Genomic DNA, 17630 nt, shown 5'->3' with positions numbered 1-17630 from the left:
ACAGGATGTGAGATCAGAAACGGGTGCGGGCCCACCTCCTTCACACGAGAGCTGTGTGGTGATGGTTAACAGCTAAGCCAAGCCTCACTCTCACCACCGGAAAATGCAGAGGTGAACACAAGTGCCCTCAATGAGCCAGGTTCTGGCATTCTATTGCATTAAATCACCTAACCTCAGTGCTTGCACCTGTAAAATGGGAAAGCTACCTTCTGTTTAAGCTATGCTGTTTATGGCATCCAGTGAAACACTACAATTTTGGGAAAAAAAGTTGTTGAAAAGGTTGACACAAAGAGGAAGTGGTGGTATTAATCCATAATAGAGTTTCCTCTACTTAGGACATTGTTTGTTTTAAGACTGTATCTACACCGATAAAATCCCCTTTAAAGCACAGTATTTTATTTTTTTAACACAAAGCACAATGTAACGCCCCAAAGGATTTTTCTTCTGTCACTGCAGAGGACAAAGGGATTCACCTTGCAATATTCCAGGTTCTCTCTATATTAAAAAAAAAAAAAAAAAACCCTCCTTAATCTTAATGGCTATGCCTGAACTTGGCATTCAAGTGTATGGGTAACTCAGCCACTGTAGCCAACGTTAGCAAAATCTGACTATTTGATAAGACGCCTTGTTTTTCTAGTTCACAAATTTGTGCTTATTTCATGCCAGGTCCTTGTTCTAAAACATCTCCCTTCTTAGCAAATATCCTCCTATCAAACTCCTAGCTATACAAATATCATGGATGTATGCAAATATTTAATGTCAAAAATGGTGAGTCTGATGCTGTACATAAAAGCAAAGCACACAAACAAAAGGACAATTCATAACGCAAGTATCCCACATTAGAGGAATGATTAAATAAATACAGTCATACGATAGAATCCAGGTATCCCCTGCTTTTCGAAAGTTCGCTTTGCACCGCATCTCTTTTACGAAAGATCGATATTCATACCTGTTTTTGCTAACCGAAAGAAATCCAAAGAGGATGTTCGCTTTCATTTAAAAAGGGGGAAACTGAAACAGCATTCAGGGCCGGGTTTGCAGCGAGCCGTTACAGAGGGAGCGCACACTCCAAGCAGCGAGAGAGGGACCACCTCTCCTTCCCCGGACTCCACGCAGCCACGCAGCATCAAGGCCCCAGAGCCTTAAACCGCGTCTCTGAGCAACTGTGCTTCATCTGAATTTATTTTGTACACCCATTAGCAAGGTGTGTCCTAAAGTAGCTTCTTTTCCGCTGTACACCGTTTTGTCATAAGAGAAGTCCCACAGGAGCACTGCTTGCGGAGCACAACAGGGCCTCGTACTCTACACTAGTTCACGTGTTGTTGGAAAAGAGTATTTAACGGCCTGGGAAGACGGTCATGACACATTGTTAAGGGACAGAGAAAATTAAGTACCATTTAAAAAACCATCAATAGACACAATATAGAACACAGGTAACAGGGGGGCGCACTGTGCTGGTCAGGCTCTAGTTTTGTATCACGTCATAGGGAGTTTACTGTACAGACGCACAAAGAAGAAAGGAAAGGTCTGAGGACCGACGCAGCCCGACCTCACCGAGAGCTGAGCCCCCTGCTCACGGCTCACGAATGTGGAATCGCTCTGGATGAGGCAGTCGGGCACTCCAGTGGCTGACACTCACACGCAGCAGGTGTCTCAGATTCAACACATGAATGAGACCAGCTGACTGGTCATTTAGTCACCGCCCAATGCACAGCCCTCCCACCGGGCAGAGCTCTCAAGCCGGGCCATTTCATGGCCAGTGGTCTGCTCAGCCTATGGACAGAAGCCTTTAAAAAGCTGCTGTAAACATTTATGGACACATTTCTTGTGGACCTTCTTTTCCAAGTAAAATCCTGGGCACCGGATATCTTGTTGATGTAGAATTGGTAGGGTTAAATTAATTTTTCCAACATGTATGTACCATTAAAAACTCTCATCACTGGGGAAAAGAAAAAAAAAAAAGAAGCCTTTGGCTTTGATTCAGTTACTCACGTGGAGGGTAGCATGATCACATGACACAAACAGGAAGTGCGAAGGCTGCTCCTCCCAGAAGCTGTCCTCAAAGACTTATGCCTCGTCCCCAGTGCACTCATCACGTAACGTCTGTTGTTATGCCTGAATGGTGGCGGAGAAGTAAATCAGTTAGGAATGGATTTGGCTCCATGAGACTGAAAAAAAACAAAATTATGATTTAAACACATGAAGGTTTATTCTCTTGAGAGGAAAAAGTCTGGAGGTGGGCAGTCCAGGCCGGTGCAGCAACTCTCCAAGTTATTAGGAATTCACGAGCAATCTAACTTTCTGCTCCGCATCCTTGCACACAGTACAGAAGTCATTATTTCTGTTCACCAAAGTTCTTTTCTTCTCTCCTTTCAAGCACGTGATATATAACAACTCATTACATATGTTCTTCCACCTGCTTCTGTGATTTTGAATGCACAGATCAAGAGGAAGCCTCCATCAGCCTGGGTGACAGAGTCACTCTATGGAGCACAGGTTCTTTGCTGACCTCTATTGGACATTGAGGTGAGTAAGAAGCAGACAACCACTGAGATTTGGGGATTGTCGTTACTGTAGCATAACTTAGTCTATCCTGACTAGTACACATGGCGATCCTCAAACTCACTTCCTCATCCACCTTGGCTGCTGGAGATGTAACCATCACCTTCATGTTTCAGAAGAATGGGGCAAAAGGGCCAAACCTTCCAATGAAATCATCCCTCTTAAGGATCTTTTCTGGAAGTCCCACATTTTTTCCACTTATATTTCATTAGCCAGAATTTAATTTCACAGGCAAGGAAACCACCACAAAGGATGCTGGGTAGTGTAGTCTTTTGTGGGGGACACATTGCTGCCCTGAATATCATCAAGGTTGTGTTATTAAGGAAGAAGGTGAGAAAGGATACTGGGTAATCAACCAACAACATCTGACACAAAGACTCACTTTCTTCCTTTATTTACATTGTCCTAACTTTTTTGAAGACCCATAGTAATTTTAGTAGTTTTATATAAGGGGGAAAAAGTTATTGGCAACCTCTTATTTATCCATCAGGGTAGTTCAAAGGCTCCCTTTTTTGACCCAATAGAAGCCCAGTATCCCTCCAATGAGTTACCCCTGATTCTTGTGTGCCCCATTCCTCATTGTTTTAAATCATATTTACCTCTGTATCACAGTTACCTGTGTGAGTGCATGCCAGGTCCCCTACCTGATCAAAGGCTCCCTGAGGGAAGGGTCCAGCTCTAATTCTCCTCCATCTTCTAAAACACATTTCATGTATGGTAGGTGTTCCTAATAGAAGAAGAGATGGAAAAAAGAAGAAAAGAACTCTATTACTCAAATTCTATTTATTTTTCTTTTAAATCCCAAATTGAAACAGAAACAAACTCAAACTTCCTCCAGAGTGAGTATATTACGGAAGCACCTAAGTGCAAATCACCAAGTTCAGGCTGAAGAGATGAATTACAACAGAAAGCAATTTTCACAGACATTGGAGAGGGGAAATGCATACATAGACTGGTTGAATTCAGGTATGATGGATCTTAGGAAGCACATGGACAGGTTGTATCAGCAGCTGAATGTCAGGGAGGGTAGCACATGAATGTCCTCTCGAGAACGTCAGAGCTTGGCTCCACACTGCCCAAGCCTCCCAGTCACTGCGTGTGTGATACTTCTTATAGCTAAGTGCATGGCGTCTGCCAGTGACTGAAGACCCTACATGTTCTTACAGAAGTCCAGTAGACAGCCAAGAATGAGGTGGGAAGAAGCTGATATACTGACATTACCCTCTGGGCAAATGGAGGAATAAAAGGGGATTGAAAATAGTCCTTCATAATTGGAGCAGGGGAAGGGACCCCTATTCTAGAACGGCCATCCAGAATAACAAGTCTCAGAGTTAAGACTCAGAGTGTTTTTATATGTGCTATGTACCAGGCACTATGCTAAGCACTTCACCTGCATTGCTTCATTTAACCCTCACCATGTCCCCATGCGATGGATACGACTTTAACCTCTATTTCTAAAATGCAAAAATGAAAGAACTTGGGGGTTTCAGGAGATCAAGTACCCTAACGGTGCCATTTAAAGGTCTCCCTCTGTGCACACCCTGTGTCAGGTGACTTTGTGGCTCCTCTCATCAAAGGATGGAGTCTATTTCCCCATCCCTTGGATCTTGGCTGGTCTTGTGACTTGTTTTGGTCAAAATACTTGTGTAGAAGTGACGACGTGCCAGTTCTGAACCTAGGCTTTAAGAGGGCTTGCCTGCTCCTATTCTCTCTCTCTTTAAACCCTGCTGCTGCACAAGAAACACCTGGACAAGCCGGCTGTCACGGGAGGCACACGGGGCAGAGCGGAGTCATGTTAGCTGGTGAGTGAACCCGCAGCTGACCCACCAGCTGACCAGAGACGCACAGTGAGCCCAGCCCTGATCAGAGAATCACTCAGCCAATCTCTGGACTCTTGAGCAAAAATAAATGCTTATTACCACATGCTCCTGAAGTCCCATGGCTGTTTGTTACACAACATCATTGTGGCACTAGGTAACTGTTAGACAGATAAGTAGGTATCTTTCTCAAAGTCACCCAAGTAGTAACTGGCAGAGCCAAGATTTGAAACTCATATGTCTACCTTCAGAGCCTGACAGGCAGGGGGAAGACTTCAGAAAGAACAAATCACTTGGCATATATCTGAAGTTTCTCAGAATCTCCAGTCTCCAAGTCAGAGGTCTTGTGTTCAGTCCTGGGGTCTTATGAAGCGGTCCAGGCTTTTAGACCCTGCTTTTCTTGTCTTTAAAACAGGCATAGTCGGCACTTCTTTTAGCAAGATTCCTATTAGGACCCAATGAGATACCCATGTGAGAGCATTTCACAGATGGCTGTGCAGACAGATGCCAGGTGCCAGCCTCACACTCTCCATCTCTGCCACCAGCGCAACAAGTCGAGGATGCTCTGCCTGAAAGGAGCTTTGCTAGGAAGTCCTCTGCACTCCTCCCGCCTCGGAATGATTATGGTGCGCACGCCCCGGCGGAGGACAGGGTAGTGGATGGTTTGTCTCTCTAGCGTCCCCCTCCCATAGCAGGAAAGCTATGAGTTCTAAATGGGAGAAAGGAGGGGGAAAAAAACCCTAAAGCTGTTATCAAATTCACAGAGGCCCTTAATGGTGATTTAATGCTGGGAGATCTAGCTTGCCACAAGATTGTGACAGGACTGTATTTTTTTTGTCGGGTTTAGGTGAGTGGTAGTGTGGCCACATTTAAAGGGAGTGGGGAGAGGTGGTGGGAGGGCTGTTAATCATGTGTCTCGGAGCATGGTCTGGACTGCAAGCAGAATTAAAGGACCGGGGACACGAGGGATGGCTGCAGGGTGACCTTTGGGGCAGGGCGTTATCAAGGAAGCACAAAAAGGAGGGCCAGGCTACACCTCACCTGCCCTTTCTCCTCTCATTTTTATAACTAAATTCCTCCTCCCTGTAGCCCCCAAACTCAGTCTAGCAAAGCCTTTACAGAGATTATTATCTTCCCTGGTGGTTCCAGACATGTTCTCAGCATGCAAAGATCAGGATTCAAAAGCATCACATAATGCCTAGAGTCTGTGGTTAACTCCTGCTTTCATCTCTTCACATCTAAACACCTTTTTAAAAATGTACTCACATTTAATATTTAACCTCACACACTACCCAGCTGTGTTCATATACCAGTATGCATTCACGCACTCATTCATCAAACACTTTGTGCTACCCTCTGTTATGTGCCGAGCGCGGTGCCACGCCCAAAGGAGACAAAAATGAACGACACGTGGTCCCTGGCCTCAAGCAGAGCCCGTGAAAGAGGCACAACTGGAGGATGGGCTTCATGCGAATTGGGGAAATCAGAAACTGCTTCCTGGAGGAAGCGGCACCCAAGCTGAGGCCTGAATGAAGAGGAGACTGAGAAGTCTGTGTGAGCATGAGCAGAGCGAGGCACCGAAGCAAGAAGCAGCACGGCGTGCAGGAGAGCCAAGGGGATGCGAGAGCACAGGAAGGGAACAGGGGAGCCGGAGGTGAGGCAGGAAAGGCGGGTTGGGCTGGATTACAGGAGGGGCTCAGAGGCCATGCTAAGGAGTCTGCAGGTGCTGTGAAATCAGCAGGGGTTTGAGCAGAGAAGAATGATGGTTTAGTCTTCTCTGCCGCCATTAACGGCACCACTCAGTTGCTCAGGCCAAAAACCTTAGTCAGCCTAATACTACGTGTCATGCATCTTCCCCAGCATATCCCATCCATTAGACAACCCTGTAGATTCTCCCTCCAATACCTAGCCACTTGTCTCACCTCTCCTGCCTCCACGCATCTCACAGCCCCCATTACATCACTTCTCACCCGGGATGGTCTGACAGCTCCCTGCTTCCACTCTTGCATGTCTCTTCTCCCCACTGCTGAGTCATCTTTTCCAAACATCAATCAGAACCCATCTCCTTTCTGCTTCAGAATTTCCAGTAGCTTCCAGGCGGATAAAATCCAAGCTCTGTATCACGCCCTACAAGTCCCAGCGTGATCGGGCCTCTGCCCTCACGTCTTCGCACTTTGTCCCCTGCTCACCTCACCCTAGGCATGCTGCAGCCCCGGCTGCTCCTCCAACGAGGCAAGCTCCTGACCATCTCACTGCCTTTGCCCTTGATGATCCCACCACTTAATACTCTTTTCTCTCAGATCATCCCATGATCCGCTGTCATTTTATTCAGATCTGTGTTCAAATGACCCCCCTTCAGAGAGGTTTTAGCTAAGCATTTCTAAAAGCAACATTTCCCCATCCCTACTCTCCGCCATTAATCTCTGTCATCTTATCAAGCTTTACATGGTTTTTAAATGCATATCAAAACCTTAAATTATATTCCTTGTGTATTCGTTACTCTTACTCTCCATCTCCCCTTTGAGAATGTTACTCTTGTCGTTCTCTTATTTCTATCTTCCCTTCTAGACTGCCCCATGAGAGAAAACAAACATGTCTCTTTAGTTCACCACCAGGTTCCCATCTTCTGGAACCATGATCTGAGCTCAGAGGAGGTGCTAACGAGTATTTGTTGAGAAGGAGGATACAGGAAATAAGCATGTTTGGGGAAAGATGATGAATTCTATTTTGGAATAGTTGAGGTATCTAAAAACCAGTCTTCATAGCTCTATTCAACCTTTCCTTCATCTTCTACAGCCATGTTTCCCTCTGATACCTGTATTTCCTCTCAGGTCCTGAGACCACTTTCTATGTTCTTTAAAAGAGACAGAGTCACCTTCCTGAATCCCACCTGCAAAGTACGAGTCATGAGACCCCCTTAAAAGTTAATTATAAAGATCAAATGAGAGAGCATGAGTAAAAATTACCTAGACCTTGATGACAAATAGACTCCAGAGGATAGATTGTCACAAGATGTTTGAATTCAACAGATACATCAATATTATTATTCAGTATTCTGATAGATAATATTTAACATGTTTAAAAGTTTTCTGCTAGACTACAGAGAACAATGCTTATTCTTTTTTGTCTTTCCCCACCTGTGTCGAGCACAGTATCTGCTATTTGTTTATTTCACCGAAAACAAAGAGCTTCTGCTCCCAAATCAGGTACATTTACGGATTCTCTGCTTGCTAGAGAGCCATGAACCACCAGGTACACTGATTTACTTAATACACTAGGATGCAGTGATCCGATTACTCCTCCCCATCTTGCTGGTGTCCTGTTCCCAGGCCTCTTTTCTTGTGACCATAATAAGCTTCTGAATCCTTCCTCTTCGCGACCACTTCCTAGAATACGTGACTATAAGGGCCTTCACGTCTAGCTTTCCATCCCCGTGTTGACAACGTGCAAGGCTGAGGTCAAACTCAGGCAAGGTACGTACACACACACTCACATTTCTTATTACAACATACTCTTTTGAAAAAGTTGGAGCAAATTATCTATGTACACTGTGTGAATGTTGATTTTTTTAACTTAACAGAGCTTATAAAGCATTCCTTACCGTGACTTAGAGACGTGAAACAGTCTGTTTCATAGTAAGCCATCCCTGAGTTTGCTTAACTGGTTTTCTGCCAATGAGTATTTTGCTTATTTCCAGTTTTTCGCTATTCAGAAGTCACTGCACAAATGTGTGGGCATGACTATTAAATGACTCCAGACAAGAAGACTGGCAAGTGCAGGTATGCTATCCATTTTTATTTCTGTTGCCAAAAAGGCTGCACCAATTTACATTCCAAGAAATAGCACTTGAGGGCCTGTTTCCCCAGTATTATCAAGTTATATATATTTGTAAGTCTGCTCAGTGGAAAGTGAGATCTCGTTTTTGAAATTTTCTATTTCTTTAATTGCGAGTAAGGCCGATTACTTTGTTGGATGCTAAGGACACTTACTTCCTTTTCTTCTGAACCTACTGTTAACGTTCTTGGCTTATTTTTCTTTTCATTGTTGGTTTTGTTTCTTTTCTTTTCTTTTCTTTTTTTTTTTTTTTTTTTTTTTTTGCAGACACTGACAAATTAAGGAAATTTAGCTGTAGTATAGTATTTTTTCCATGCAGAATTTTAAACATTTTATGGAGTCAAAGTTTGTTAGTCTTGTGTGAGTGTGTGCGAGTGTGTGAGTGTGTGTGGTTTTTGGTATTCATGTTTTCTTTAGAAGTATCTTTTGTGTTCAAGATTACAAAAGCATTTGGCTGTATTTTCTTTTAGTGACTTGTATAGTTTCTTTCTTTTTTACAGTTAATTCATTAACGCATATGGAGCTGTGTTAGTTTTCATTGCTGCATCACAAACTACCACAAACTTACCAGCTTAAAATAATACACACTTATTACATCACAGTATCTGTGGATGGGGAGTTGGGCATTGTTTAGCTGGGTCCTTTGCTTAGGGTTTCACAGCCTGTGATCAAGGTCCTGGCCAGAACTATGTTCTCATCAGAAGATCAACTGGCAAAGAATCCACTGCCAAGCTCTCAGATTGTTGTTCAAATTCATTTCCTGATGCTATACAATTCATGGCATCCTGCTTCATCAAAGCCAGAGAGATAGAGACTCTAGCGAGACGGGCTTCACACACCATGTAAGTGCACATGTGGTCACGTACAACCTATCATGTTTGCCACAATCCAATGGTTAGAAGAAAGTCACTCATCCTATCCACACTCAAAGGGATTACACAAAGGCGTAAACACCAGGAGGTGGGGAGCCTGAGGACCACTCTGAAGTCTGTTCTCTATAAATCTGTTTTGGTAAAAGGACTGAGGTAGGAACATAAATTTCTATAGATGGTTAGCCAAAAGGCTCAATGGCACTTATAAAATTATCTAACTTCCCTTTAACTTATTAAAATTCTATTTTTTCTGTTTTCCTCAGACAGTATAGTTTAAATAACTCAAGCTAGTTCATTTCTCCTTTCCCCATCTCAAGTACAACATCTGTCATACTGGAGATACAGTTTGCTAATTGGGCATAAAAAGAATACTTGTCAGGCCAAGCCGCTAGCCAAACTCACAAAGAAAAAAGAGCACAAATAAGCAAAATTAGAAAGGAAAATGGAGAAATTACAACAAATAACATAGAAATACAGAATATCATACGAGATTATGAAAAACTATATGAAACCGAAATGGATAACCTACAGGAATGGGACAAGTTTCTGGAAATATACAGTCTGCCAAGACTGAATCAAGAAAAAACTGACCACTTGAACAAACTGATCACCAGAAATGAAATCGAATTAGCAATAAAAAAAAACCTCCCTACAAATAAAAGTCCAGGACCAGATGGCTGCACCGGGGAATTCTACCAAACATACAAAGAAGAACTTTTATCAGTCCTTCTCAAACTCTTCCAGAAGACTGAAAAGGGGGGAATACTCCCAAACTCATTCTCTGAAGCCACGATCACCCCGATACCAAAACCAGGCAAAGACACCACCAAAAAAAGAGAATTACAGACCAATATCACTGATGAACATAGATGCAAAAATCCTTACCAAAATATTTGCAAACAGAATCCAACAGCATATAAAAAAGATTATACATCATGACCAAGTCGGGTTCATCCCAGGGACACAAGGATGGTTCACCATACGCAAATCAATCAGTGTAATACATCACATCAACAAGAGAAAGGACAAAAACCACATGATCATCTCAATAGATATAGAAAAAGCTTTTGATAAAATTCAACACCCATTTATGATAAAAACTCTCACTGAAGTGGGTACAGAGGGAGCATATCTCAACATAATAAAAGCTATTTATGACAAGCCTACAGCGAGCATAGTGTTCAACAGAGAAAAACTCAAAAGCTTCCCACTAAAATCTAGAACAAGAGAAGGCTGCCCACTATCACCACTTCTATTCAACATAGTCTTGGAAGTCCTAGCCACAGCAATCAGGCAAGAGAGAGAAATAAAAGGGATCCAAATTGGAAAAGAAGAGGTAAAAGTGTCACTATATGCAGATGACATGGTACTATATATAGAAAACCCTAAAAGGTCCACACAGAAGCTACTAGAGCTGATTGAAGAATTCAGCAAGGTAGCAGGTTACAAGATTAACATTAAAAAATCAGTTGCATTTCTTTACACTAACGATGAATCAACAGGAAAAGAAAGTAAAGAAACAATCCCCTTTAAAATAGCACCCAAAGTAATAAAATACCTAGGAATAAATCTAACCAAGAAGGTGAAAGACTTATACATGGAGAACTATAAAACACTGATTAAGGAAATTAAAGAAGACTTAAAAAAATGGAAAGATCCCATGCTCCTGGATTGGAAGAATCAATATTGTTAAAATGGTCACACTGCCCAAGGCAATCTACAGATTTAATGCAATCCCTATCAAATTACCCAGGACATTTTTCACAGAACTAGAACAAATCATAATAAAATTTAAATGGAACCACAAAAGACCTAGAATTGCCAAAACATTACTGAAGAAAAAGAAAGAGGCTGGAGGAATAACTCTCCCAGACTTCAGACAATACTACAGAGCTACAGTCATCAAAACAGCATGGTATTGGTACAAAACAGACATACAGACCAATGGAACAGAATAGAGAGCCCAGAAATGGACCCACAAACATTTGGTCCACTAATCTTGGACAAAGGAGGCAAGAACATACAATGGAATAAAGACAGTCTATTCAGCAAATAGTGTTGGGAAAACTGGACAGCAGCATGTAAATCAATGAAGCTAGAACACTCCCTTACACCATACACACACAAAAAAAACTCAAAATGGATCAAAGACTTAAACATAAGACAAGATACAATAAACCTCCTAGAAGAAAACGTAGGCAAAACATTATCTGACAGACATCTCAAAAATGTTCTCCTAGAACAGTCTACCCAAGCAACAGAAATAAAAGCAAGAATAAACAAATGGGACCTAATTAAACTTACAAGCTTCTGCACAGCAAAGGAAACCATAAGTAAAACAAAATGACAACCTACGGAACGGGAGAAAATTTTTGCAAATGATGAAACCGACAAAGGCTTGATCTCCAGAATATATAAGCAGCTCATATGACATAATAAAAAACAAACAATCCAATCCAAAAATGGGCAGAAGACCTAAACAAGCAATTCTCCAAGGAAGAAATACAAATGATCAATAGGCATATGAAAAAATGCTCAATATCACTAATTATCAGAAAAATGCAAATCAAAACTACAAGGAGGTATCACCTCACACCAGTCAGAATGGCCATCATTCAAAAGTCCACAAGTGACAAATGCTGGAGAGGCTGTGGAGAAAAGGGAACCCTCCTACACTGCTGGTGGGAATGCAGTTTGGTGCAGCCACTGTGGAAAACGGTATGGAGATTCCTCAAAAGACTAGGAATAGACTTACCATATGACCCAGGAGTCCCACTCCTGGGCATATATCCAGAAGGAACCCTACTTCAGGATGACACCTGCACCCCAATGTTCATAGCGGCACTATTTACAATAGCCAAGACATGGAAACAGCCTAAATGTCCATCAACAGTCGTCTGGATAAAGAAGAGGTGGTATATTTATACAATGGAATACTATTCAGCCATAAAAAATGACAACATAACACCATTTGCAGCAACATGGATGTCCCTGGAGAATGTCATTCTAAATGAATTATGACAGAAAGAGAAAGAAAAATACCATATGAGATCGCTCATATGTGGAATCTAAAAAAAATCAAAAAAGGATGTAAATACAAAACAGAAACAGACTTATAGACATAGAATACAAACCTGTGGTTGCCAAGGGAGTTGGGGGTGGGAAGAGACAGACTGGGAGTTCGAAATTTGTAGATACTGACAGGCATATGTAGAACAGATAAACAAGATTATACTGTATAGCACAGGGAAATATATACAAGATCTTGTGGTAGTTCACAGTGAAAAAGAATGTGACAATGAATATATGTATGTTCATGTATAACTGAAAAATTGTGCTCTACACTGGAATTTGACACAACATTGTAAAATGACAATAACTCAATAAAAAAAAGTAAAAACAAAAAAAGAATACTTGTCAGGCTTTCCCCCAAGAGGGAATCACCAAGGTCAGTTTTTGTTATATTCTTCAAGACATAGGTGTATCTGTGTCTTTATTCATATTTATATCCACTTCTACTTCACTAAATATAAAAGTTGAGGGAAATAAAATGAAGAAAGTCCAATTCCTTATCTCACTCCTTTCCTTACAAGAGGTGCATATGCACAGCAGAGCCCAGACAACCTCAGGCAAATCTAAGCATATGCTAGGAAACACTCCAGTCAGTCAGTTAAGTCAAGAGCTGGCACTAGTCATGCTCAAAAATGAGCCAAATTCAGGACCAAGACAAGGAAGTGGGCAGCCATAGGTAGGCCAGGGACATTTCTGAGGAATGTGAGCACATCCCAAAGAAGACAGTATAGGTAAGAAAGGACAGGGAGTATGGTAGGACACCCCAGCCACGAGCAAATTCCACGCACCTGAGCTGACCCCGTATTCATTTGGGCCTTTATCAGTAGCATCCTGTGTAGCTTGATAAGGAACATTAATAATTTCTGACTACATTCTGTTTCATATTAGAGTCTGCACCCATCCATTGATGCCAGCATCACTGTCTCTCAGAAGCAGGTGGTGGAAAGAGAATAAAGCACACATTAGCCATGATTTTCCCTTTAAAAAATAAAAAAAAGCCCATCATCTCTACTCTTATGACAACCCACCTTTACTCTGCTACTACCTTTTTGGAAGCGGCTACTTCCTATGAATTGGTGGGTTCTTTAAAGGTTTTTAAATTATTTATTTTGAACAGGGGATATGTACACGTGGTTAAAAAAATTTAGGGGAACGGAATGGGAAGGGATAAATTTGGGAGTTTGAGATTTACAAATGTTAACCACTCTATATAAAAATAGATTTTTAAAAGGTTTCTGGTGTATGTAGCACAGGGAACTACCTTCAATATCTTGTGACAACCTTTAATGAAACAGAATGTGAAAACAAATATGTATGTATATGCATGACTGGGACACTGCACTGTATACCAGAAATTGACACATTGTAACTGACTGTACTTCAATTAAAAAAATTTTTTTTAATTTTAAAAATTCAAATGTTACCAAATATACATAAAAGGAAAATTAAGTCTCCTCATATCTGTCTTTTAGTTCCCCAGGTTCCTTCTCCTTCACAGAGATACAGATGTGTGATATAGATAGATGTTAGATAGACAGGGTACAGGTTTTAAAAAATACAACAGTGGCATGCTATACACAATTTTGCGCACTTTGCTGTTTTTCACTTAATGATATATACCACAGCCTGGGTCCCATGTTAGCACTACAGAACTGTCTCATTTTTAACAGCTACATAGTATTGTATGGGTGTCATATAATGTATGTAACCATCCCCTATTAGTGGATATTTTGTCTGTTTCCCATCTTTTGCTTTGAGGATAATGCTCCCATTAATGACTTCAGACTTCACAATACCATTTTAAATCTTCATCTTTTTAAAGATCAGATTTGTTAGAAATTATTTCTAACAAAAACAAATTCATCTTATTTCTATCAGGGATCCCCATCTACCAAAACACTAGGACTCCGCTCCATAGCAGTTGTCAAACTGAGGTCCAAAGCAGAGGTCCAAACTGATAGCCGCTGGCTAAAACTAACACACACAGATATGTATTTGAATCACACTGCTATTTTTCTAAATAGAACAAAACTGTCAGCATTAAAATGGCCAGAATTTTAATGTGATTTATCTAAATCACAACAAAATCAAGAAGTGGGGTGTCTCTTAACTAACTGAGTCCTTGGCACTGCTGGGCTCACATTCCTGCCCAACAGCAGTCGGCTGGAGCTGAGTTAAGCTGTTCAGCTCAGATGTGGCATGGACTTCCTCGGTCCACCACACGACCACAATGGGAACCCAGAGCCCTCCGCATCTCTGAAGTTCTGTCGGCTGTCATTTATCATCACACAGCCCCAATTCCCCTCTCCATGTTAGAGTTGAGGAAAAAAGTCAAATGCTTTTGACTCATGTCCCATAATAGTAGAAAAATTTAAAAAAAAGAAAAATAGGCTCGTACTAACCACCACTCCCTATTGCCTTACACCCAGATGCTCCCTCACCGTTTACATAACCAGCCTGGCCTCTGAAAGTACCTGACTGCAATCCCATGTTTAAAAGAATCAGACCCTCCCCAAGGTCAAACATATTTTCAGAAACAGTCCAATAAAAGCCTATGATCTCTCTCTTCTATTTAAACCCTCCTTCCATTTGTCAACTTTTTGGACAGGTTTGACCTGGAAAGGATTATTTTTTTAATACCATTTCTTTGAAAAACAAAACAAAACAAAACCAAAACCTGTCCTGTCCTGTCCAAGGGATTTTGCAGCTAAAACTGGCCAGTCTGTTGATTCCAGAGGAAGAAGAGCAGCTGGCAAAACTAATCAACGTTGGACATTTGCATTTTTCCCCTTTTTTATAGTCTCCCCTGGTGCTGGGAGATTGGTTTTCTGTGTTGGAAGGAGAGCGTGGAGAGCAGCTGCTGCCTCCGGTCAGGTGCACCGTATCCAAGGGAGCGTGGCCCAGAATTCATCTACCAAATATCCCAACAGGTTAACCAGTTCTGGAGCAAGGAAGTCACAGCTCTTACTTTTGAAGGCTCTTTGTATTGAGCGTAAAAGGTTCTGTGTTTCTGGGGATAAGATGTCTGTTTTCAAATTCACTTTCTTTCTATACCCTAGGTAGCAAGAGGATGTCGTTTAGATTTGACCGCCTGCTGATGAGATAGTGACAAAAAAAAAAATTAAATACAACTATGAACTTGACAAAAATAAACATACGCAGGCTCCTGAAATCAGGCAGCAAGGTGATTCTCACTACAAGTTATTGAGCGCTTCCTACCTGGGAGGCACTGTGCTCAGCACTATACATGCATTAGCTCATTTAACTTTCTCAGTACTGAAAGGTACGTGCAATTGTTAATCCTGCTTTATAGATGCAAACAATGAAGATCAGAAAAGCACAGCGGTTTTTGCTGGGTATCCAGGCTTATAAATGACGGAGCTGATATGCGTCTCAGACGCCCATGGACCCTTAGCTAAATAAGTCCCTGGAAATCTTCCTTCATGGACCATATACTCTACAAAGAAGTTTGTGCTGGATTTTCAGTAAAGACCACTGAGTATATTTCCTTTGGGATTTTTAATGCTGCTGTTGATAATCATTCAAGGAGAAACATTTTCACCCTATTCTTCATGTTATTTTTACCTCCCAGATCTTCTGCAGAAGAAACTATCTAGTGTTGGCCCCTTTGTCCTCAAACAATTCACAATTGAAATAACTGCTCATGACCTCACTTCTGTTCTGAAAGATTATTTGTTTTATTGGCCACTTTTCTTCCGGGCAATCCTAAGCTTTCATTGATGTCCTGAAGAGTTATGTCACTATTCACCATCTCTCACTGTTGGCAACATATAATTCACTGCAACTACGGTCATAGAGCCACACCTAACCCAACTCCCCCGTCCTATAATCCATGAAGCTTCAGGTTTCACAGCCCATCTCTCTCCAAAAAGATCTTCAACGATACTGCTTTTTAAAATAACTACTTTTCAATTTGCATATTGTAAAATACACCCTGTGTGGTATACAGTTCTATGAGTTTAACAAATGCATGCAGTTGTCTAACCACTACTATGATCAAGATAAAGAGCACATCCATCAAATCAAAAAAAAAAAAATCCCCTTATGCTATTCCTTCACTGTCACCTGCCCCTAACTCCTAACTCCTGCCAATCACTGAGTATTCTCTGTCCCTATTAATTTAGCTTTTTCATAATGTCATACAAAATGCAGTCATACAATGTGTATCTCTTTGAGTCTGGCTTCTTTCATTCAGCATAATGCATTTGACATCCATTCATGTTTTGGGGGATGGGCAGAATGGGTAAAGGGCCAATTGTACAGTGATGGATGGTAGTGAGACCTGTGATGGTGATCACTTCATAGCAAATGTAGATGTCAAATCATAATGCTGTACATCTGAAACTTATATAATAAAAAAAAATAAGTTCATCCATGTTTTTCTGAGTATCAGTAGTCCACTCCTCTTCAGTGGTGAGTAATATTCCACTGTATGGATATTCCATGGATTGTTGATCCATTTACCAGTTGAGGGACATATGAATTGTTTCCAGTTTTTGATGACTATGAATAAGCTGCTATAACCATTTTTATACTGGGTTTTTGTGAACATAGATTTTTATTTCACTCATGTCAATATTTAGGAATAAAATTTTCCTGGGTCATATTATAAGTTTACATTTAACTTCATGTGAAACTGTCAGAATATTTTCCAAAGTGACTGTAACATTCTGCATTTCTGCCAACAACATGTGAGCATTCCAGCTGTTCCACATCCTTGTCAGCACTTGATATTGTCAGGGTTCTTTGTTTTAGCTATTATGATAGGTGTAGTGATATCTCATCATGGCTTTAATGCGATTCTCTAATGAGTAATGTTGAGGATCTTCTCATATGCTCATTTACCATTCATCTATCTTCCTTGGGGAAATGCCTCTCAAATCTTTGCACATTTAAAAAATTTGGTTGTGTGCTTTTGGTGACATTCTTGTAATTAAGAGATTAATTCATTTAAAGTTGATTCTCCTTCAAAATCTAAATATCCCAGTAAAAAAAATTAGTAACAAAAACCTTGATTAAAATAGAGCCCAGAGGCCAGAAGGGGGTGCTCTCATGCCCTAGGATGATAGCAGAGCCCAAGAAGAAGAAAAAAGACCTCCTCTTCTTGCCAGGCAAGAGCTCACCCCATGAGAGACTGTCACTAACTTCAAACTCTCAATTCCTCCAATCAACTATTTATTCACTACAGTCTTCCCAACTTCCTTTCCTCTCTTTGAAAGAGCTCTGCTCTCCTTGGTGTGTGGGGACTTGCATGAGGCTCGCCATGGTTGCAGATCCCAAAAATGCAATTCTTTGTTAATCCCAAATAAACCCACTTTTGCTAGAAATAACTGGTATCTAATTTGTTTTAGGTTAACATTCTGGCAGTTCATACCAAGACCCAGAGAAGGCCCTCAACAACTCCGAGGCTGGTGAACAAACAGGAGCAGTGCCCATACTGAGCCCATTAATG

The 17630-nt window shown here is 41.2% G+C and overlaps 1 long non-coding RNA gene across 1 annotated transcript in view; it reads right to left on the bottom strand.

The window, feature by feature from the left end:
* LOC116152346 (uncharacterized) overlaps positions 1–17630 on the bottom strand; it is a 681617-nt gene that overhangs the window by 272540 nt on the left and 391447 nt on the right. Inside the window, exons 6-7 of the long non-coding RNA XR_004135961.2 lie at positions 3207–3289; positions 1993–2115 (exon numbers count right to left, since the gene is read on the bottom strand). This is a non-coding gene — a long non-coding RNA (uncharacterized LOC116152346). The remainder of the gene's footprint in view (positions 1–1992; positions 2116–3206; positions 3290–17630) is intronic.

The sequence above is a fragment of the Camelus dromedarius genome, chromosome 3 (genome assembly GCF_036321535.1).
Source record: "Camelus dromedarius isolate mCamDro1 chromosome 3, mCamDro1.pat, whole genome shotgun sequence".
NCBI classification, from domain to species: domain Eukaryota; kingdom Metazoa; phylum Chordata; class Mammalia; order Artiodactyla; family Camelidae; genus Camelus; species Camelus dromedarius.
Note: the sequence above shows the minus strand (reverse complement) of the source record. Positions and strands in the feature narration are given on the sequence as shown.